Source organism: Miniopterus natalensis, chromosome 15 (genome assembly GCF_054644295.1).
Source record: "Miniopterus natalensis isolate mMinNat1 chromosome 15, mMinNat1.hap1, whole genome shotgun sequence".
Classification (NCBI taxonomy): Eukaryota; Metazoa; Chordata; class Mammalia; order Chiroptera; family Miniopteridae; genus Miniopterus; species Miniopterus natalensis.
This window is the reverse complement of record NC_142095.1, coordinates 28,591,961-28,614,203: the sequence shown is the minus strand read 5'-3', so window position 1 is coordinate 28,614,203 and position 22,243 is coordinate 28,591,961. Positions and strand designations below refer to the sequence as shown.

The 22,243-nt window shown below is 46.5% G+C and overlaps 1 long non-coding RNA gene across 1 annotated transcript in view; it reads left to right on the top strand.

The window, feature by feature from the left end:
• Positions 1-1,890: 1,890 nt before the first annotated feature.
• LOC148091432 (uncharacterized) overlaps positions 1,891-22,243 on the top strand; it is a 33,046-nt gene continuing 12,693 nt past the window's right edge. The window contains exons 1-2 of the long non-coding RNA XR_015715708.1: positions 1,891-2,053; positions 4,512-4,621. This is a non-coding gene — a long non-coding RNA (uncharacterized LOC148091432). The remainder of the gene's footprint in view (positions 2,054-4,511; positions 4,622-22,243) is intronic.

Below are 22,243 nucleotides of genomic sequence, written 5' to 3'. Positions count from 1 at the left end.
GTCAGTTCAGTACCTGGAAGAGGAGAGGTAGGAGTGGGCTCCCCGCAACCTCCAAGAATCCAATAATTCAATGACAAAACAAGGGCTACAAATTCTATCTTGCTCCCCATATCTCTGCCATTCCAGGAATGGGCAAGGAGGGCCATTCTCCCCAAGGCACAGTAATGAGCTGTCCAATCAGAAGATCCAAAGGAACTTGAAGGGCACTTGTAGGACCTCGAGGAATCTGGGCTGGAGAAGCGCTACCCCACTTGTCCCGACCACTCACCAGTATATGGTCGGCTATGTGTGCCATGGTCAGGGGCCTGGGAGCTCCCCTCCAAAGGATCATTGTTTGATATATTCCAGTTGTCCTCTGACTGGGGTCCTACCGAGGTAGGGGCTCCTGAAGGATCGAGAAATACACTCCTCCCAGAAATTCTCTTCCAGTCCTGTTCAGAACTGAATGGGGCCACAGTGACATGGAGGAGGAAACATAAAGGATGGAAAGGGACACTTTAAAAGGCAGACGTCATTACTTATAAGCATGTCAGGTTTTCCCAGAGCCTGCCCGCTCCCTCCCTTGGGCCCAGGAGGCAGCCAGAAGTCTCCCTAGAGTGTAGTGGCCACGCCAGCTTCTCCCTTTGGACATGAGGACCCAGTCCTTCCAGAGTGGCAACCGGGGTTTGGGGAAGAGATGAGTCAGGAGAGTGGAGCTTGGTTTTGCAGGGAGCAAAGGACCTCAGTCTCTTTTGGGAGCTCCAGTTGGACCTTTCTTGAAGCCTCCCCCCTCCCCTGTCTCAGCCCCTCACTTGTCTCTGCCCCTCTCCTGTCTGGAGAAGCCTGTGGGGAGCCCAGAACAGAGCTGCCTGAGGCCTGGAGCCGAACCACAAACCCAGTGACAGTGCAGAGTCGGCGGCTCACCTTAACTTAGGAACTGGATAAACAGGGGTCCTGAAATTTCCATCTGCTCTAGGTGTTGCCATACGGGTGGGCACCTGGGTAAAGCCAGGGCCATGGCTGCCATAGCTATGTGGAATAAGCAGCGGTGGACCGGCCAGCTTGGATGGCAATTCCTCCTGTTGGGTCGAGGTCTTTGACTGAACCTCCTTTGTGACCAGAAGGCTCTGTTGGCTTTTGACTAGAAACAAAGACAAGAATGAGGTTCAGTGAATGCCCATCAGGGTTCTCACGCCAGAGAGGATGTGGAAAGGGGCCCTGAGACACCGGAAATGGACCAGTCACTCTGTTGTAAGATACCACAGCCAATTTAGTAACGTGTTCCACGGCCGGCCAGATTCAGGGCTGGGACCCACAGTTTTATCAGAGACCAGGAGAGGGGCTGGTATTCAAGGGCCATGTCATCATTCCAGGAGACCCACAGGAGGCAGCAGGTCTAAAGAGGAGCCCAGCGGGTCTGCCACTGGCCCACGATTACACAGAAGTAAGTGGCAGATACAAAGCCAGGATTTGGTCGCCCTGAATCTAGGCCTCTTGCCACTGCCTTTCTACCTCCCATGGCTTTGCCCCCCAACAAAAGCAGCACAATGTGAGCAGAGACAGGAGGTGAGCATTTATACAGCTCTGTGTGGTCCCTAGAGAGAGAGCTTGTGGGCAAGTGCTGGAAAGAAGGTCTACAAAATATGGGAAACTGTGAGGCGAGAGACTGGGCCAGCTCTGCCTGCAGACAGTTCTGCCGGCGGACAAAATCTGAGCTCAGACCTGTTCCCTGCCTGGGGTCACCGCTGAAAACAGTGTCACCTCACAGTGACCTGCGCTGGAGAAGGCAGGACCTCAGGACCAGGGAAGGGAAGAGAGGTGGGGTTGGGGGGTGGACTCTCACTCTTGCTTCAGGACTACAGGGCCAGGACTGCAGGGGCGGGTGGCATCTGGAAGAGCAGGACGCCTTTCCCTTCTCTTGGAAGCGGGGACTTGGAGGGGCTTCCATCACCTTCCCTAACTGCCTGTCCCCTCTCTCTCAGAGCTCCCACCACCCTGTGCTTGGCTCCATCACATCACTAGTTCCCTCTGGTTTCCCAGCTAAGGTGGCAGGTCCTGGCACACATCAACCTCAGTAAACAGCACTAAATGAATGAGTGAATGAGTGAGCATTAGAGGCACAGGGCTGGGAACTTAAACTGAAGTGTGAAAGGCAGCTTAGCAACCAGGACTAATACCCTTCTTCTGAGATTTCTGTGCAAGACTAAGAACTGCCCTTTCCTTAGAAACCTTAAGGCCAAAAGTTTAAACTGCACAAGACAGAGTTTCCCCTATTTTGATACAATTTTACCATCTTCGCCTACCAACTGTTGTGTTATCTTTTTGACATTTTTACATAAAATGTCACCACTTTTACACATAAAATATTCATTTTATATTTGTCCGAGTAAAAGTCTGTGAGCTTACGGCTGGCTGTTAGCACTGGGGAGGCTCCTGAAATTAGGAAGACAAGTTCCCTTGCTCCTGAAGTTCCTTGAGGACAGAGACTGGACGGTCCTTGCCCACCTCCTTGAATCTTCCACAAGAACCACCCAGCCTTCCCTTGTTGTGAGCCCCAGGGACAAAGAAGCAGCGGTCACCCCAGGCGGGAAACAGGGCTGAGCTCAGGATTCGTCCTCAGGCAGAACTGGCCCAGCCTCTCTCCCTCCCACTAGTCAGGGCAGAGTGTCCATTGCCTACTGTTCGCCTCTGCCTGCAGCCCAGCTCCCAGGCCTGGGCCTCCACCAGCACTGACAGGCCTGGGTCACAGAGCCAGGCACCCGGGGAGCTGCTCCCTCTGAGCACAAAGTTCACCCACAGTCAGAGCCAGCAAAGCTGTGCAGAGCTAAGCTGCCCAGGAAAGAGCAGATCTGAGCAGGAGAGTTCCGCTGCCCACAAGCTCTGGCTGGCTCTCCTCTGCGACCATTAGGTACCCAGGTGCCCACCCCACTCCACCCCAGCCCTGACTCTGTTTCCCCCAAAAAAGTCTTCAGGACTGAGTCACCGTGAGGACCCAACTATCTCACCGTTAGAGCAACCCACCTCATGGGCAAACAAACCCAGGCCCTTCCAAGTGACAGCCCTGGGCAAGCCCTCTCTCCAGCTTACGTGAAACCTGGTTCCATGTCTGGGACACTGAGGCCTTGTTCTGTTCCACCTCCTCTCCGCCAGGGGCTTTCCTGACCAGCTTTTCCCTTGGACTTGGTAAATGAGCAAACTCCTCTTCCCTCTGCACCCACTGGACCTGCTGGTGGAGGCTGTCAGTCTCAGCGGGGCTTGTCCTTGAATCCTAGAAGACACGGAAGATCCCCTTTGGAGACAGGGCTCCCCTGCAGCCCCTTCCCTAAGCCTCTAAACCTGCTGCTGGCCCGGGAGCCACTGTGGTCAGTGCCAGGCGCTCCCAGGGCCAGGGGGAGATGAGTGTCAGAGCAGGGCCAGCAGCAGCTTCACCCGCTGCTGAACGTGCGCTGGTTTAGGGCCTGGGGGCCCCGCAAAACTCGCACAGCAAGAGGACAGAAAGGGTCTGTGCACAATGCCCCAACCACAGCGCCGGGGCTTAGCCGGGGCTCAGCCGGGCCGTGCCTTTCCACCAGCAGACTGAATCCAGCACCGGAGACCCTGCCTTGCTCCTTTTTGTCCCCCAGGCACTATCCTTATGCCAGACACCTTGTCCTCTCTGCCTAACAACGTTTGAAAAACTACTGCGAAAAACAAATGCCAGGTCCCCTCTGAGACCTACTGAAAGCTGCTTGGGCTTTTCACATCTACCCAGAGCCCGCGGGAGCTCCGGCTTGGGAGGCATCTAAGTCCAGCATGAGGGTTCATTCAAGGTTAGAGAGAAATGTTCTAATCAAGCCTGAACTTAGGGCCAGCGTAACCTTAAGCAGAAGATGAAAAGAGTCAAAGATTAGAGCAGAGTCACTAAAGTAAACTAGGTGCCCGTTTTTGTTCTCATCTTAGTCCACACAGATAGTATTTTCAATGAGAGAATGCCCGGCTCCTTTAGTGACCAGGTGTGCTTTTATTAAATAATAGATTTCATTGCTGCCTTGAACGCTAATATGCATGCTCTGGTTAAACACGGGCACGAGGGAGCGACAGCACTCAAATCCCAATCTGTACCACACAGAGCTTTCAGGCCCTGCTCATCCACAGCCACCTGCTGAGCGTGTGTGGCCACGTGTGCCACCGATGATGGACACTTAGCCCAAGGGACACACCCAGAGGCCAGACTGAGTCAATTCAATTCCCTTTGTCAGAAAGAGAGACCCAGAAGAAAGTAACCAACGAGTAGAGAGCACGGAGAGGTCAGGACACAGGGGGCACCTCAAGTGGCCATTGGAGGAAACAGAGCAAAGAGACCACACTGCCACCGAGACCTGGGGGCAGACGCCTCGTGGGTTTATATTCCTAGACACCAAAGGTGCCCCCTTTGGAATAAATGAGACAAACAAGCTTAGGATGTAAGGAACAATCGATCGTGCCCTGTCAGTTTAAGAACTTACTTTCTTAACCCCCTTGCTTACCCTTCTGTCTGGAATGGCGTTTTGCAGGGCTCGTTTGATCCGCTTCAGCAAGCTGCGTTTTCCCTTCGGAGCTTCCAGAACTTTCTCCCGTTCGTCCAAGGAGCCCTCCAGCTCTGCAGCACACGGCAATCAACAAGGTCAGTCTGGTGCCCGGAACCTGTGTTCCCAAAGCCCCACTGCACCCACCTGGCTCATGCTCACCCCGTGTGCTCGGGCTCCCGCCCGTGAGCTCAGGGACACTGTCCCAGTGTCCATCCCTGGGTCACAAACTGTTGTTTCTGTTCCTGGGCACCACCGCCTCAGGCCCCTGCCCACATTCAGGATTCCCTTCCCTTCCAGTCTGGCCCTCTGAGATCTGGGCTCAGTCCTGCTCGCAGGACAATTCGGGGCTCCAGGCTTCTGTCTGGCACTTGAGTCCTGGCAGCAGCTTGTTCCCTGACTCCATTCTGATCCCAGATCCCAGGCCCTGTCACTGCCAGCTCCAGCCTAATACTGGCCCCACCTGATGCCCTCTCCCCACAGCTGTGTCAAATTCTGCCCCCTGTATGGGGGTATAATGGTGCGCAGGATAGATGGGTCCCTGCTCTTCAACTTTATTGCTCAGATCAGGTGCTCTCCCTCCAGTTGCAGCAAGGTCCGGATCACAGGGTTCAGAAGCCACATACATTCCCTGGCCCCACCCTCCAGAGTCTGGTTCCATAGGTCTGGGGAAAGGCTCTGCAATCTGCATTTTAACTTGCCCAGATGATGCTGACCGAGGTCAGCCAATGACCACACCTTAAGAAGCACCGACCCAGAGGGTAATACAGTCAGCAATTACAAGGAAAATACTGCCAAGGGACCATCCAGTGTGAGACAGGGAAGCACCCAGAAGTGTTCCTCAGGTCCAGTGAGAGGGGCCCTGCAGTTAGAGCTGGACCATCCCCTGATTCACTCAAGGGACATTTACTGATAAGTGACATGAGTGTGAATATGCCAGTGCTGGGTGCCGGGGACACAGAAGAAAACCCTCAAAAAGTCACAGTGGAGGGTGGTCATCTCCAACTTGGCTGTATGTCTGAATCACCTGGGCCCCATCCCAAGCTAATTTCATCAGAATCTCTGAGGGTGGGCCCTAGGCCTTAATATTTATTTTGTAAACTCCCAGATCTTCTAGCAAACAGCCAAGCCTGAGAACCAACTGTTCTGGAGCAAAGGTTCTCCCCGTGTGAGCCACAGCACCGGCTGCACCTGGCAACTCACTAGAAACACAGTTTCTCAGATCCCGCTCCAGCCCGACTGAGCACACCTTCTGGAGGTGGAGCCCAGCAGCCTGGGAGTCGGGAGACCTGCTTCTCACTGCACACCCCTTTGCCTTCAGGCCCTAGTTCCCTTCACCCAGGTTCAGGTGGCCAGGCACAATTAAGGAGCTACAATCTGACCAATGGAGAGGGCTGCAAATCTGTTCTCAGCCTTGGACACCGGGGAAGAAAATGTGGGCCTGCCTCCCTTGGAAGAGCCCTTCTCCGTGTCCACAGCCTTCGGGTCCTCACAGCTCCCTGAGGAGAAGGAGCATTTAGTGCCTCCAATGCCCAGGACCCATGTGAGACTTAGAGAAAAGGTGGGACTGCATGTGGGTGCTAGTCGGAAAAAGTGAGCCCTCTAGTCATCTTTCCCAGCAACAGGTGGGATGGAGTGGTGGTCACAACCACAGGATCTGGAGGCAGAAGGAGCAGAGTTCACAGGCCAGCCCTGCCCCTCTCTAGCTGAGCTCCCCTTGGCCAGTCCTTGAACCTCTCTCGGTCTCAGTGTCCTCACCTCACAAATGAGGATGTTAATGCCCATCCCACATTGAAACCATGGGGATCAGGTAATGAGACCAGGAACCTGAATTGCTTGGTGAAGCACTTGGCACAAACCCAGCCCCCACCCTGGGAAGCTCAGGGCCACAGGAACAGGGCCTCTCTGAACTGGTTGCAAGACTGGGAAAGAAATGTGGAACCTCAAGGCAGGACATGGGAGGAGATTGTGGGATTGCAAGAAAAGGCAGGAGGAACAGGAAAGAGAAGAAGCCAGGACATCCGTCAGGCATGACACAGACCATCCCATGCAGACTTACCCTCCTCCTTCCTGTGACACACGGTCTGGGTCTGCAAAGATGAAGAAGAGAGCGGGTTACAGCCAGCAGGGACCTCTGCTCGAGGAGTGACAGTGCCTAGGACCGTGAAGAAGGGACAGCCACTGCTTCCACACCCCCCATTAGAAACTGGAGGGCGCTCAGTACACCGGCCCAAACCCACACACCTGCTGCCTTCCGTATGTGAGGGGATGGCACCGAGGCTGAATGGCAGCAATCTGAATGGAACCATGCTTTATTTTCCCATGGTGGGGAGGTAAGACTGGTAGAAGGACGGGAGCCCCATGGAAGCAGAGTGGGACAGGAACATAGTCAGTACTCTTGGTACAATGGGTGGAAACAGCCAGGGCCAGGTAGGTGCCCATCCTATACCGTGGACATCTGAGCTGAGTGCCCCCTAGGTGGATGGAGGCATAATGGGGACAGTCACTGAATTATCTGCTCAAACCCCCTTTCCAGAAAGTGCTGCTTCTCCCTCGGTCCACGTGGACAGGGCAGCCACATGTGACAGTGTGGCCCCACGCCACAGACAAAGCTGGCTGTCCGGGTCTGGGCAGAGAATCCTGGACTGCAAATGTGTGAAGGCAAGAGCTGTCGGCACCCCACTGCTCTTGGGTTGGGGTTTTCTTGGTTTGTGTGTGTCCTTGTTTGTTCTGCCTTGTGGAACACATAAGGAATGGAAGCTGATCCTCACAGGAACAAATGAAAAATAGATGTAGATATGGAGAAAGGAATGAGACACGTGGCAAAAGGAAAGCTCCTGACTGTGTTCCTGTCTCTGGTCCCAGGTTACTCCCACACCCAGCTGCTCCCTACCTGGAGCTCTGGGAGACGCCCCATCAACAAACACAACGGATCCCCTCTCCCGCTTAATTTCTGTGGCTTCCTATTACCTTCTGGCTAATGGCTCATCCAACTCTTTCTTGCTTTGCCAACTCTATTCCAGATACTCTTAAAGAGATGACTCACTTCCTAGGCTTCCCTACAGCTATAGCTACCCACGAGACACAGCTGAGACCAACAGAATAGAAGCAGGTCTCAGGACTTGACCTTTTCATCAACTTCGCCCACTGGATATGGTTGTGATAGTTGGGGCCATGGCAGCCATCCTGCAACTTCGAGAACAGGAGAACAAAAACTAAACATTCAGAAGATGATAAAGAGAGACCCAGAGTCTGAGTTTCCAATGTATAATTTTGCTGCAAAAATGAGGTCAGCAACAGTCACCGCTATTGGTGTGACAATATAAAAACATGAAAACACACCCTAGTGATCTAGTGTGCTGTGTTTAGTCAATACATTCCTTAACTGACACATTTACAAACAAGAGTTCAGGTAACGTAAGGAAGAAACCTCGAGACTGGACCTGAATGGCCACAGCAGTGAAGAGCCTAGAGTTCTGGGGGTGAACAGTGAAAAGAAAAGCAGCGGGAAGAGGGTAGGAATATTGCCTGGGTGAGGCATGGCTGGGAGAACAGAAAAGCAGAAACAGCAAGGGGTGCAGGTACACAAAGAGGGGGCTAGACAGTGGCAGTGGGTGCTCAGCCCATGGAAGCCGTGTGCAGGGCGCTATCAGAACCATGGCGAGGACCTGAGGCCATGCGGGGGACATCTGGGGAAAGATGCCCTTCGGCACGGACCTGGGGCTCAGAAGGGCAGGTGAGCCTGGATGGGGCAGAGAATCGTGAGCAGTAGGTGAAGAGCCACTGGGCCAGGTCTAGGAGACGAAGCTTAGTAAGTGCCTGTCATCACACGAGTGTATCTGACCCCTGAAGTATCAACTGGGTGCCAGTATTTAATGTGCTCTCTGGAGTTAGTGTGAGCCCATCTGCTTGCAGTCCCTAAGGACAACGGCGCAACTTCAGCCTGGAGGCAGGCAGGTGGCATCCTCATGGCTTTGTGCCCCTCAAACCTGAGGATTCCTCTCTCTTTAAAGAACCTGAGTAATGAGGCAGATGGTGGGGCGTCCAGGAGAATCTAAGGAGATCCTCACAGGGAAGAGGCCTGGGGCACCGGGGGCTGGGGGGGAGATGGGACAGACCTACCATCTCCTCCTGGGAGGCCACATGCCTGGCTCGTCGACGGAACCCAAATAGGGTGGCACTCCTCTGGCGCTGGGCCTTGGGAGCTGCTGCCTTGTGAACCTGAGACAGGGAGGTGCGCAGCCTGTGAATCTCCTCCTGCAGCATCTTGTTCTCCTGCAGCATCTTGTTCTCCTGCAGCGTCTTGTTCTCCTCCAGCATCTTGTTCTCCTGCAGCACCTCCTTCTCCTTCTGCAGCATGTTGTTCTCCTCCTGCAGCGTCCTGTTCTCCTCCTGCAGCGTCCTGTTCTCCTCCTGCAGCGTCCTGTTCTCCTTCTGCAGCGTCCAGGTCTTCTTCTGCAGCGTCCTGTTCTCCTTCTGCACCGTCTTGTTCTCCTTCTGCACCATCTTGTTCTCCTCCTGCAGCGTCTTGTTCTCCTTCTGCAGCGTCTTGTTCTCGCTCTGCAGCATCTCGTTCTCTATCTGCAGCGTCTCGTTGTCCTCCTGCAGTGTCCTTTTCTCCTCCTGCAGCGTCCTGTTCTCCTTCTGCAGCGTCCTGTTCTCCTTCAGCATCATCCTGTTCTTCTTGTGCAGTGTCCTGTTCTCCTCCTGCAGGGCCCTGTTCTCCTCCTGCAGGGCCCTGTTCTCCTCCTGCAGGGTCCTGTTCTCCTCCTGCAGAGTCCTCTTCTCCTTCCTCAGCGTCCTGTTTTCGTCCCGCAGCGTCCTGTTTTCCTCCCGCAGCGTCCTGTTCTCCTCCCGCAGCTGGTGGGAATGGGGTGGTCAGTTAGTCATGACCGCAGGGGCCTCTGAGGGCCCAGTGTCGGCGGCTCTGCACCAGATGGCAAACGCTGGTCAGCGTTTCACCCGGAGCAGGGTGGAGGGTTTCCAGGCCTGGGAAGGTGGTTTTCTAACAAGACTGAGCACCTTCCAGCTTGGGAACATTTTCAAGCCATGCCTGGGGAGAAGGAAGGATTGAATGCAGGCCCCAAACATCAGGGGGAAGGGCTCTCTGTCAGGTGTGGCCACCACTTAAGGACAGTCAGGGAAGTTGGCGGTCATTGGAAAATCATCAAATGGATGTTTTTAGGTGAAAACAAATGGTGAAAAAAATGTAACATGCTACCTCTGCTCTCTGAGCAGAGAGAAAATGAGACTATGTGTACTTGCATAAAGAAACTCTAGAATAGTACGAAAGAAAATACAAGTGGTCACCTGTGGATGGTGGGTGTAGGGGACAGGTAGGTGAAGACTGGGTGGAAGTGAGACTGAACTTAGTGTACCTTAATGTATTTCTCCTGCTTCAGGAATGAGTTTGGATGCATTTCCCATTTTAAAGTGTTTCAAATAAAGTAAAACCATCCAATGGGGTTGCTGGAGTGGGGTGGATACTATGTGCCCGACTCGGACTCAAGCCCTTTCATGCTCTGAGCTCTCTGCATGCAGAACCTGGGGCTGTTGTGAACAGGCTTCCTCTTCAACTTGCCCCTCCTCAGGGGCATTTTTATAGAGGATGTTTTCTCTGCCCTGAAGCCTGCTGCTCTCTGTTCTCTGGTCTCATATCTGAGCCCTTCCACCGGGGCTCTGGGTGAACTATCACTGAGGTCCACAGCCACCTGGTTCTCTCCTGGGTGGGATTTCAAAGAAGGGTGACCAGGCAATTCATCTGAGGGTTATACAAAGCCTCTTGGGCGGGCCTCACGGGGTCACTGCCAAGGGGACCACAGTGGAAAGGCTGCGGTGGTCCAGAAGACAAGGCCTGGAGTCCCCTGTCCCTGCCCCTGTGTGGGCAGCTGGCCCTTCTGTGTACTGATGAGGGTCAGCAGCCAGGAACAATATCAGCAACAAAATACCTGCCAACCAGTTCAAGGTGGGGGAAAGGTGGTGTGCTGGAGGTTGAGAGGAGGTCGCGGGAACCAAGCTCCCCCCGACCACCCAACGAGAACTACCTGCACCGCCTCAACTTCAAACTCTTCTAGAAGTTTCTTTGTTTCCATTTTCCATTTTGTGTCCTGAAAAGTAAGTTTATAAAATGAGACCCTCTAGATATTAAACTACATTATAAAACTACAGGAATTAAAAAGTACTGGCTCACGATTAGGAAGAGAGATAAGTGAAAAGAATACAAAGCTCAGAGGAAGAGGGGAAAACATGGAATCTTAGTCTGGGGGGGAATGGGTTATTGACTCAGTGTTTTCAAACAAGCAGCTAACTGCCTGAAAAAAAGCTATGAACTTGGGCCCTTATTTCATATCTTAAACCAAAATAAAGTGTAGATGGGTCAATGATGTAAATGTAAAAAATGGGAGTGACTGTAGGCAAGGTGGTGGGGTAGGAGGTTCCAGCTCTCAAGCCACCCACAGAGAAGATGACTTTTATGGGAACCTGGGAATCCAGCTCACAGGTTCCAGTCCCTCGATGAAGCAAAAAATCAGAGAGTAGTTGCCTTGAAGTGGAGAAGACAGTTTCACTTTATTGCATCACCTCTTCCCCAAGGCAGCACAGCTCAGCGCCAGGAGAGACTTCCTCAAGCTTGCAAACATTCCCACAAGGAAACATGAGAGTGAGTGAGCACCCAACTGCCCCAGCTTTGAGGGGTGCTGCCCAGGAAGCCACTTCTGTCTCACCACCCCCAGAACTGAGGAAGTGGGTGTGGCTGAAATTGGCCTGGGACACTGGCACACAGACCTCACCAACTGGCTCGGCCCTATGGGCTGCCTTGTGGACACCAGGAGGTGTGGGAGGAGAGAAAGTAAAAGTGTAGAGCGTTTGTGTGCAGTTGAAGTTAAGTTTTATCAGCTTAAAACAGACTTTGTAACTATAAAATGTTTTATATAAGCCTTATATTAATCGCAAAGAAAAACACCTACAGCAGGTACACAAAAGATCAAAAGAGGAAAGAATCAAAACATAACACTAAAAAAAAAAAAAAAAAAAAAAAGGCTTCAAATCATGGAGAAAGAGAGAAAGAGAGAAAGCAAAGTAACTTCAAAAAAAGTTTGAAGACAACAAAATGGCAATAGTAAGTACTAATGTATCAAAAATTATTTTATATTTTTCAATTACAGTTGACATACACTATTATATTATTTTCAAGTGTACAACAGAGTGATTACACATTATAAACCTTATAAAGTCATCACCCCAATAAGTCTAGTGTCTGACACCATACATAGTTATTACAATATTTTTGACTGTATTTCCTATGTTGTACTTTACATTCCTGTGGTTGTTTTTATAAGAGGCAATTTGTACTTCTTAATCCCTTCATCTTTTTCACCAAAGCTCCCAACCCCCCTCTCATCTGGCAACCATCAGTTTGTTATCTGTATCTATGAGTTTGTTTCTGTTTGTTAGTTCATTTATTTTGTTTTTTGATTTCACATATAAGTGAAATCATATGATATTTGTCTTTTTCTGTCTTTTTCACTTAGCACAATACCCTCTAGGTCCATCCATGTTGTCTCAAATGACAATATTTAATTCTTTTTATAGCTGAGCAATATTCCATTGCATATATGTACCACATCTTTATCTATTCATCTACTGATGGACACTTAGGCTACTTCCATATCTTGGCTATTGTAAATAATGCTGCTATTAACAGAGGGGTGCATGCATCCTTTTGAATTGTTGTTTTGGATTTCTTCGGATAAATAAACAGAAATGGGTCTGCTGAGTCATGTGGCAGCTCTATTTTTAATTTTTTGAGGAATCTCTGTAGTTTTCCATCATGGCTGAACCAATTTCCAATCCCACCAGTAGTGCACAAGGCTTCTCTTTTCTCCCCATCCTAGCCAACACTTGTTGTTGGTTTATTATCAATAATTACTTTACACTTAAATGGATTAAACTCTCCAATCTTCAGAACTGGAGTGGCTGAATAAATTTAAAAAACCCCAACGGCAACAAGGTCAAACTATATGCCGTGTGCAAGAGGCTCACTTTAGCATTAAGGACACACATGGACAGAAACTGAAGGGTTGGAAAAAGATATTTCATGCAAATGGTAGCCAAAAGAGAACAGGGGTAGCTATCCTTATATCAGACAAAAGACTTTAAGTCAAAAGGTGTCACAGAGACAAAGGAAGTCATTATATAATGATAACGGATCAATTCATTAAGAGGATATAACAATTGTAAATATATAGGCACCCAACATCAGAGCGCCTAGATATGTAAAGCAAATATTAATAGAACTAAGGGAGAAATAGACAGCAATATAATTACAGTAAGGGACTTACATACTCCACTTTCAACAATGGATATTTCACCCAGACAGAAAACCAGTAACAAAAAAGCACAAAAGGAAGGAAATAATAAAGATTAGAGCAGATATAAATGAAAGAGAGACTAGAAAAAGAATATAAATGATCAACAAATCTAAGAGTCGGCTTTTTGAAAAGATAAACAAAATTGACAATTCCATAGCTAGACAAAGAAAAAAGAGGGGTCTCAAATAAAATCAGAAATGAAAGAGGCGACATTACAATTGATGCCACAGAAATGCAAAGGATCACAAGACACTACTATGAACAATTATATACCAATAAATGAATAATATAGAAAAAGTGAATAAATTCCCAGACACATACAACCTGCCAAGACTGAATCATAAAGAAATAAAAAATCCTAAATGGACCTATGAATAATGAGATTGAATCAGTAATCAAAAAATCTCCCAATAAAGAAAAGCCCATAATCAGGTGACTTCACTGGTGAATTCGACTAAACATTAAAAAAAATTAATGCAAATTCTTTTTAAAAAATTGAAGAGGAAGGCACACTTCCAAATGCACTTTATGAGGCCAGCATTACGCTTATCAAAAGCCAGACAAGGACACTATGAGAAAGAAAATTTAGAGTCCAATAACCCTGATGAACATTGATGCAAAAATCCTCAACAAAACACAAGCAAACCAAATTCAACAGCACATTAAAAGCATTATACACCATGATCAAGTAGGATTCATCCCTAAGATGCAAGAATGGTTCAACATAAACAAATCTATAAATGTGACACACCACATTAACAGAATAAAGAATAAAATCATATTATCATCTCAATAGATATAAAAATGCATTTGAGAAGTTGTGTATAGAAGGAATAGACAATGTAATAAAGACCAGAGATGACAAGCCCACAGCTAACACTTTTTCTCTAAGATCACTTCTATTAGCACTTCTATTCAACCTTAGCACTTCAGTTCAACATGGTATTGGAAGTCCTAGCCACAGCAATCAGGCAATAACATGAATAAAAGGCATTCATATTGTAAAGGAAGAAGTAAAATGATCTCGGATTGCAGATGATTTTATATGTAGAAAGCCCTAAAGACTCCAAACCAGATTCAGTAAAGTTACAGAATAGAAAATAACGTGCAAAAATCAGTTGTGTTTCTATACACTAGCAACAAACTATTCAAAAACGAAATTAAGAAAACAATCCCACTTATAACAGCATAAAAAACAATTAAAAAACTAGGAATAAGTTTAACCAAGGAGGTAAAAGATCCGTACACTGAAAACAATAAAAACATCAATCTAAAAAATTGTGGAAGACACAAATAAATGGAAAAATATTCTGTGCTCATGGATTGGGAAAATAGTGTTAAAATGTCCTTACTACCCAAAGAAACCTACAGATTCGATGTATTCCCTACCAAAATTCCAATGGCGTTTTTCACAGAAATAGAAAGAAAAATCTTAAAACACAGAAGACCCCCAATAGCAAAAAAAATCTTAAGCAATAAACCAAAACTGCAGCCGTAACTTCCAATAATTTCAAATTATATTACAAAGCTATAGTAATCAAAGCAGCATGGTGCTGCCATAAAACAGGATAGACCAGAATACAGGAGCCAGAAAAAAGCCCACACATAAATGGTCAACTAATCTCTGACAGGACACAAGTACACAAAATGGGGAAAGGAGAGTCTCTTCAATAAGTGGTGTTAGAGGAAATCGATATCCACATGCATAAGAATGAAATTGGACCAATGTCTTCTTCCATACACAAAAAGCAACTCAAAGTGAATTAAAGACTTAAACATAGGACCTGAAACTGTAAAACTACTAAAAAAAAAATTGAGGGAAAGCTCCAAACATTGATCTTGGCGATGATTATTTTGGACATGAAACCAAAAGCACATGCAACAAAAGCAAAAATAAACAAGTAAGACTACAACAAACTAAAAGTTTCTGTGCAGCGAAGGAAATGATCCAAAAAATAAAAAGACAATCTACAGAATGGGAAAAAAAAGATTTGCAAACCATATATCTGAAAAGTGGTTAATATCCAAAAAATAAGAAAACTCATATAACTCAATAGTACAAAACACAAATAAACCAATTTAAAAATAAACAAAGAACCCGAACAGACATTTCTCCAAAGAAAACATACCACTGGCCAACAGGTATATGAAAAGGTGCTTAACATCATTAATCAGCAGAGAAATGAAGATCAAACCACAGTGAGATATCACCTCACACCTGTAGGGATGGCTATTATTTAAAAAATAAACAAGGTAAGTGTTGGCGAGGATGTGGAAAAAGGGGAACCCTTGTGCACTGCTTCTGGGAATGTAAATTGGCATAGCCATTACGGAACACTGTGTGGAGGTTCCTCAAAAAATTAAAAACAGAAAGAGTTACTCATTTTCTCTAGATATCTCCCATGTACACATGAGGTATACATGCTAATAAACTTCATTTTGTTTTGGTTTTGTTAAAAAAATTAAAAATAGCCCAGCCAGCGCGGCTCAGCAGTTGAGCGTCAACGTAGGATCCAGGAGATGCTGCAGGTGGATTCCTGGTCAGGGCACATGCCCCGGTTGTGGGCTCGATCCCCAGTAGGGGGTGTGCAGGAGGCAGCCGATCAATGACACTCACCATTGATGTTTTTATCTCTCTCTCTCCCTCTCCTTCCTCTCTCTGAAATCAATAAAGACATATTTTTTAAAAATTAAAAATACAACTACAATATATTCCAGAAATCCCACATCTTGGTACTGATCCAAAGGAATTAAAATCAAGATCTGGAAGAGATACTCACACCCCCATGTTCACTGCAGCATTATCCACAAGAGCTAAAATATGGAAAGCTAATAATCCTTCTAAAGATGAGTGGATAAAGAAAATGTAGTTTAGCCCGGCCGGGAGTGGCTCGGCGGTTGAGCATTGACCTAGGATCCAGGAGATCGAGGTTCGATTCCCGGTCAGGGCACATGCCCAGGTTGCGGGCTCGAGGCAGCTGATCAATGACTCTCTCATTACTGATGTTTCAGTTCTCCCTCTCTCTCCCTCTCCCTTCCTCTCTCTGAAATCAATAAAGATATATTTAAAAGAAAAAACGAAAAAAGAAAATGTAGTATATTCATACCCTGGAATGTTATTGAGCCTTAAAAAGCAGAAGGAAATCCTGCCATTTGCGTAAATATGAATGGACCTAGAGGACATTATGCTAAGTGAAATACGTCAGCACAGAAAGACTGCATGATCTCATGTACATGGAATCTAAAATAGTCAAACGTGTCAAAACAGAGAATAGAATGGCGATTGTCAGGGGATAAGAGGCAGAGAAAATGGTGAGGTTATAAGGTCAAAGGATACAAAATTTGTTATGCAAGATATATATACAATACTGTGTATTTAAGCTTAGCTAAGAAGCAGGTAGATCTTATGTTAGGTGTTATTATCACACACAAGGAATATAACAATAATAAAGAGGGTGGGAGGGAACTTTGGGGGTGATGAATATGCCTATGGCCTGATGGTGGTGATGGTTTCAATGGTGTATACTTATGCCCAAACTCACTGAGTTCTACACCTTAACCATGTACAGCTTTTTATATGTCAATCATAGTGAAATAAAGTAATGTGAATGATAAATAAATAAATAAGTAAATAAGGCCATAAAAGTACTGAAAAAGAACCCCACCGGATATATTTTTTTAAATGGCCATAAAGAAAAGATTAATAATTTGAAAACTTTGACTACATAAACATTATTCATAGTGTATGGCCAAGATCCTGTTAAAGAACATTGAAGGACCAAGAGAAAACCGGAAAATGTTCACAACAAGAACAACAAAAGTTTGGATTAATTTCCATGCATTATGGGAACTCAGGAAATCAACAGAAAAACAGGCAAAGGATGTGAACAGACTTCATAGAAAAAAATGGCGTTTTTAATGTGAAGCTGGTGAAATGCCCAGCGGTGGAAACACTTTACTGCTGACTATTAGCCACGAAGGTCTTTCTCAACAACCTTGTGCTTCTCTCAACAGAAGCACAAGCATGGTTACTGACTGCCAAAGGCCCTTCCTTGACGTGGAGCTAATTACCGGTGACACAGACCACACATAACTGGACTGTGCTGACCCATCCAGTGGTGACCAGAGCTACCTCCAACCAGCCCACGAGAGCAGATTGGACACAAATCCCCAATTCCATATTTGTTGACCTCAAGTGGTAGCATGAAGTCGGCCATGGTGGGACTATTGACACCACAGAAAGTAACAAATGCTGCAAATCAAAGATTTTCTACTTCCATAGAGCCAGGTGTGAAATCCTTGCCACCCACCACAGGATCCATCCCACATATCTTCAAGTCCCATAGGTCGTCACACTTTCTAAGAGTTGTTTTGAACTGGGTGGGAGTAAAAGGAGGGCAAGGGATGGAATAGGAGACAGGCTGTGTGCATTTTGAAAAGATCCCAGGCAAACGTGACACTGCACACACGCATATCAGCAGCCTCACTGAGCCCCCCAAGAACCCCATTCTATGCTGTCATGTGTTGGCGGAAGGTCTGAAAATATAGAACCTGATGTTTTTCAACTTTCCCAAAATCATAGAGCAAAAATGAGAGGCTTGTTTAGAAGCCAACATGGTTTTTGGTAGGTTCTAGGAAGAAAGGCCTGGGGGATCAGCTCACCTGAATTTCTATCTTCTCCTTTAGGGCCTGTAGCCCCTTCAGTGCCTGCTGGTGTTGCTCCTTGAAATCATCCTGCAGAGACCAGGGCATAATTTAATTTTCATGGAGATCTAAACATGATTTTGTCTTTTACATCCTGAGCTGTGGCAGAGGGCACACCTTACCCGCCCACAAACGCCAGCCTGCCCTCCTTAGATATCCCCACACCTGGAACATCCCCACGAGCCCATGTTCCCCTTCACTGGGGTCTCCTGAGAGCTCAGGCCGCGCACGGGACCAGCAGGTTCCAGGGGAGAGCGGAAGACAACCTGTCTTACAGTGCTTTTCACAGTCACTCTAACTGGAATCTTAACTGAGGTTTTCCCTCAGAATTTAAGAAATATACTAACAAAACAGTTATTCAACTACTCTGAAAACTTTGTATCCAGTTTGGCTCCTATACTTTCCTAAACGTAAAATAATAAACTGTCGGGCGAGAGGAGACAGCAGTGAGACACACAGGCATGAGCACGTAAGCAATCCTTGGGGGAAAGACAAAAACAAAAAGGGGTGTCCCAGTTCAGGAGAATGTGGCCCAAGTTCAAAGGAAAGCACCGATGGTAAAAGTCATGTCTTCATTTATCAACACTCAGAATTTGCTAACCGGAAGCAACCCTTTGACCCCTGATGAAGTGGATTCTGAACAACCCCAAATTCAGAACGATACGTGTCGGGGAGGGAGGGAGCCGGGGAGTTTAGCTGAGCTGAGGAATGGGGCCTGGGAGCTGGGGGTTAGGAGCATGAGGTCCCTATGGTGAAGCAGCATCTTATTTTCCACAAACCACCCCTGACCACTCTGGGGAAACGTTTAGGATGGGAGGGCAGGGTCACTACAGAAAACTATACCACACACACACACACACACACACACACACACACACACACACACACACACACACACACACACACACACGGCTCTCATTTCCACCCCACCGCCTCCCATCCTTTGCTTTCCAGCTCAGATCGTGAGGATGGATCACCCAATACTCTAGGCACAGTCCAAGACAATCACCTTCTTGAAAAGTTGACTTTTTAGGCAACTGGTATCTGACCTCACAGCTATTAGCCTAGCAGTTGCAGAGGAAATAAAACTAGTACAAACCAGCAAGTAACTTTTGAGAACATAGAAGCAGAGTTTCAACAAAAGAACTCTGAAAACTTTTTTACCCCGGGTATCTCTTCTAACAAAGAGTTATGGAAAGCAGAACTTTTCATTTCATCCCAAAATGATTTTTTTTGCTTGTGCATTTCCTCAGATAGCATTTCTTTCAAATTATCAAAAATTTGGTTAGCATCTCTTTCCCTCTGAGAGGTGGTCTCTGCTTCCTACAATGAAAGGCAAGAACAATAGAATCGTTAAAACTGCATTATGGCAAATATTTTCTGAGAAACTTCTAGGGCCCCTTGTCCGTGCAGGTCACCATGGAGACCCATAGAACATCTGTCCCAGAGTCCTCATTGTTTGGATTTGGAGTGGTCAAGTTTTACGTGAACCTTCATGTCCCTTGAGGCTGGAGATCATGCCTCTCCTGTCTTTCTGTCCTCACAATGCCTGGCAGTGTCAATGCTCAATAAACGTGAGCCAAGAGCATGAATAGCGAATGAATAAATGAAGGAATGAGTGAGACAAGTTTATGTACCTTCATTTTATAAATATTTACTGAGAACCTCCTTTGGGCTGGGTTCTGCAGCTTTCAGAATAGGACCCATGCTTTGTCCTCGAAAAGCTGAGTGAACTGTAAGAAGTTAAAATTCACATTCAAATGCCTTTCCAGGGTGCTGAATAATGCAGGAAAGTTCAACTCTCTGCTCTACTTCTGGCCTGACAGGTCTGGCAAAATAATAGAATTTTCCTTTCCAGGCTGCCTAAAGTCATTTGCCACATCTGTGAAGATGCCCCCTGAGCTCGGCCTCCCAGCTCCTGGAAACCAGCCTGAACTTTGGCCTGCGGGACACATGTGCACCCTGCTTCTCTGGGAATCCACGCCCGAGTCTCCTGGCATGTGTTCTCCATGCCCACCTGACGCTGCTGCTTCTCCTCCTTCAGGGCTTCTAGCTCCTCTTGGGTCGACTTTAACTTGGCCCGCAGCTCTTCTATTGCCTCCTCCACTGACTTTTCTTGCTTCTTCTGTTTTTCTGTGGGGTCTGTGCAAACAGAGGGTGACCAGTTTAAGTGAAAACGTCAGTGGAATGCAGTTCCTCGCTCACTTTGTCAGTCACACACCTCAGTCTGAGACCAGCTTTGCCACTTACATTGCACATTGACCTTGGTCTAATTCTCAGTTTCCCCAAACTGGAAAATGGACATAATAATAGCACCTGACTCAGAGGTTGTTGTGAGGATGGAATGTGATCATGGAAAGTGCTAGCATAGTGCCTGGCTTGACGCTTCATAAATGTGAACTGTTACCTTCATTTAAAATAACTCTTGCCCTGCCGGGCGTGGCTCAGCGGTTGAGCGTGAACCTAGGATACAGGTGACTGGGGTTCGATTCCCGGTCAGGGCACATGCCCGGGTTGCGGGCTCGATCAATGACTCTGTCATCATTGATGTTTCCATCTCGCTCTCTCCCTCTACTTTCCTCTCTCTGAAATCAATAAAGATAATGTTTAAAAAATAATAATTCTTTTGACAGTACTGACACATAGAAATGTGAATGCAAAATTACTAGATTAAGAGAAGCAGAATACGAAATAGCATGTACACATTGATTATTAATACAAAGAACATACCTATGTATCCTGACTGCAATCAGAGAGGAATTTAAAGTAATGAAAATAATTGCAGTTTTAAGGTCACTTTTTTTAAATAATGTAATTTAATCACATAGTTCTAAATTTCAAATGAGAGAAAGGCACCATGCAGTATAAATGAACATTTTAGCTAAGGTTGAGTTGTGTGTACAACTTTAATTTTTTGAGGTTAAAAACAGATTCAGAATGAATTATAGAAGAACATTCTAACTAAACCACATACTGATAAAACAGTAGGGTAAAGGTTAATGAAAAAGACACCAATTGTACATTTGTTACCTTTTAAAGTACATTTAGTAAGTATTCCATAGATGACACTGTTATTAAAACTGTAAGCCTTTCTTTTTGAAAAAATTTCTTTTATTGTTGAGAGTATTAGAGATGCCCCCCATTTCCCTCCCTTTTCCCTCCTCCACCGATCTCCCACCCCATCCCAGGCCTTCATCTGTCTATTGCCTGTGTCCATGGGCTATGCTTAATTTGTACTTCTAAATCCCTTCAGCTTCTCAGCCATCCCCCCAAACCCCATCCCATCCGGCAGCCATCAAAATGTTCTCTATCTATGAGTCTGTTTCTGTTCTGCTTGTTCATTTATTTTGATTTATAGATTCAATTGTTGATGTGTATTTATTGCCATTTCATTGTTTGTCTTCTTGATCATGATTCTCCTCCCCGCCCTCCTCCTCCCTCTCCTTCTTCAAGACCCTTTAACCGTCCATATAATACTGCCTTGATGGTGGTGAACTCCTTTAGCCTTTTCTCGCCTGGGATGCTCTTTGTATGTCCTTCAATTCTAAATGACAGCTTTGCTGGGTAGAGTAATCTTGGTTGTAGGTCCTTGCTTTCCATCACTTTGAATGTTTCTTGCCACTCCCTTCTGGCCTGCAAAGTTTCTGTTGAGAAATAAACTGACAGTCTTATGGGAGCTCCCTTGTAGGTAAGTAACTGCTTTTCTCTTGCTGCTTTAAAGAGTCTCTCTTTGTCTTTAACCTTTGGCATTTTAATTATGATGTGTCTTGGTGTGGCCCTCTTTGGGTTCCTCTTGTCTGGGACTCTCTGCACTTCCTATTTCTTTTACCAGGTAAAGGAAGTTTTCTGTCATTATTTTTTCAAATAGGTTGTCAATTTCTTGCTCCCTCTCTTCTCCTTTTAGCATCCCCATGATGCAAGTGTTAGCAAGTTGTCCCAGATGCTCCTTACACTATCTTCATAGTTTTGGATTCTTTTTGCTCTTCTGATTGGGTGTTTTTTGCTTCTTTATATTCCAAATTCTTGATTTGATTCTCAGCATCCTCTATCCTACTGTTGACTCCCTGTACTTTCTTTTTTATTTCAGTTAGTGTGTTCTTCGTTTCTGACTGGTCCTTTTTTATGTAGTTGATGTTCTAAGTTTCTGAAAATTCTTACTAAGTTCCTTGAAGTTCTCAGTAAGTTTCTTGAGCATCCTTATAGCCATTGTTTTGACCTCTGTATCTGGAAGTTTTCTTGTTTCCATTTCATTTAGTTCTTTTTTTGGAGATTTCTCCTGTTCCTTCATTTGTGACATGCTTCTTTGTTTCTACATTTTGGCTGTTTTCCTGTGTTTGTTTCTATGTATTAAGTAGATCTGCTATGTCTCCTGCACTTGGTAGAGTGGTCTTGTGTAGTAGGTGTCCTGTAGGGCCCAGTGGCTCAGCCTCCCCAGTCATCTGAGCTGGCCATTCCAGGGGTGAGCTGTGTGCACTATTCTATTGTAGTTGAACCTTGGCTGATGTTGGTGTCACTGGGAGGGATTGACCTCCAGGCCAATCCATTGTGAGGATCAGCTGCAACTACAGCAAAAGAAGTGCTATGCAGGAGCTGACCTTATGGTGTGTTACTCGTGGAGGTGGAAGGGTTGTAATCTGGTGTGGTCAA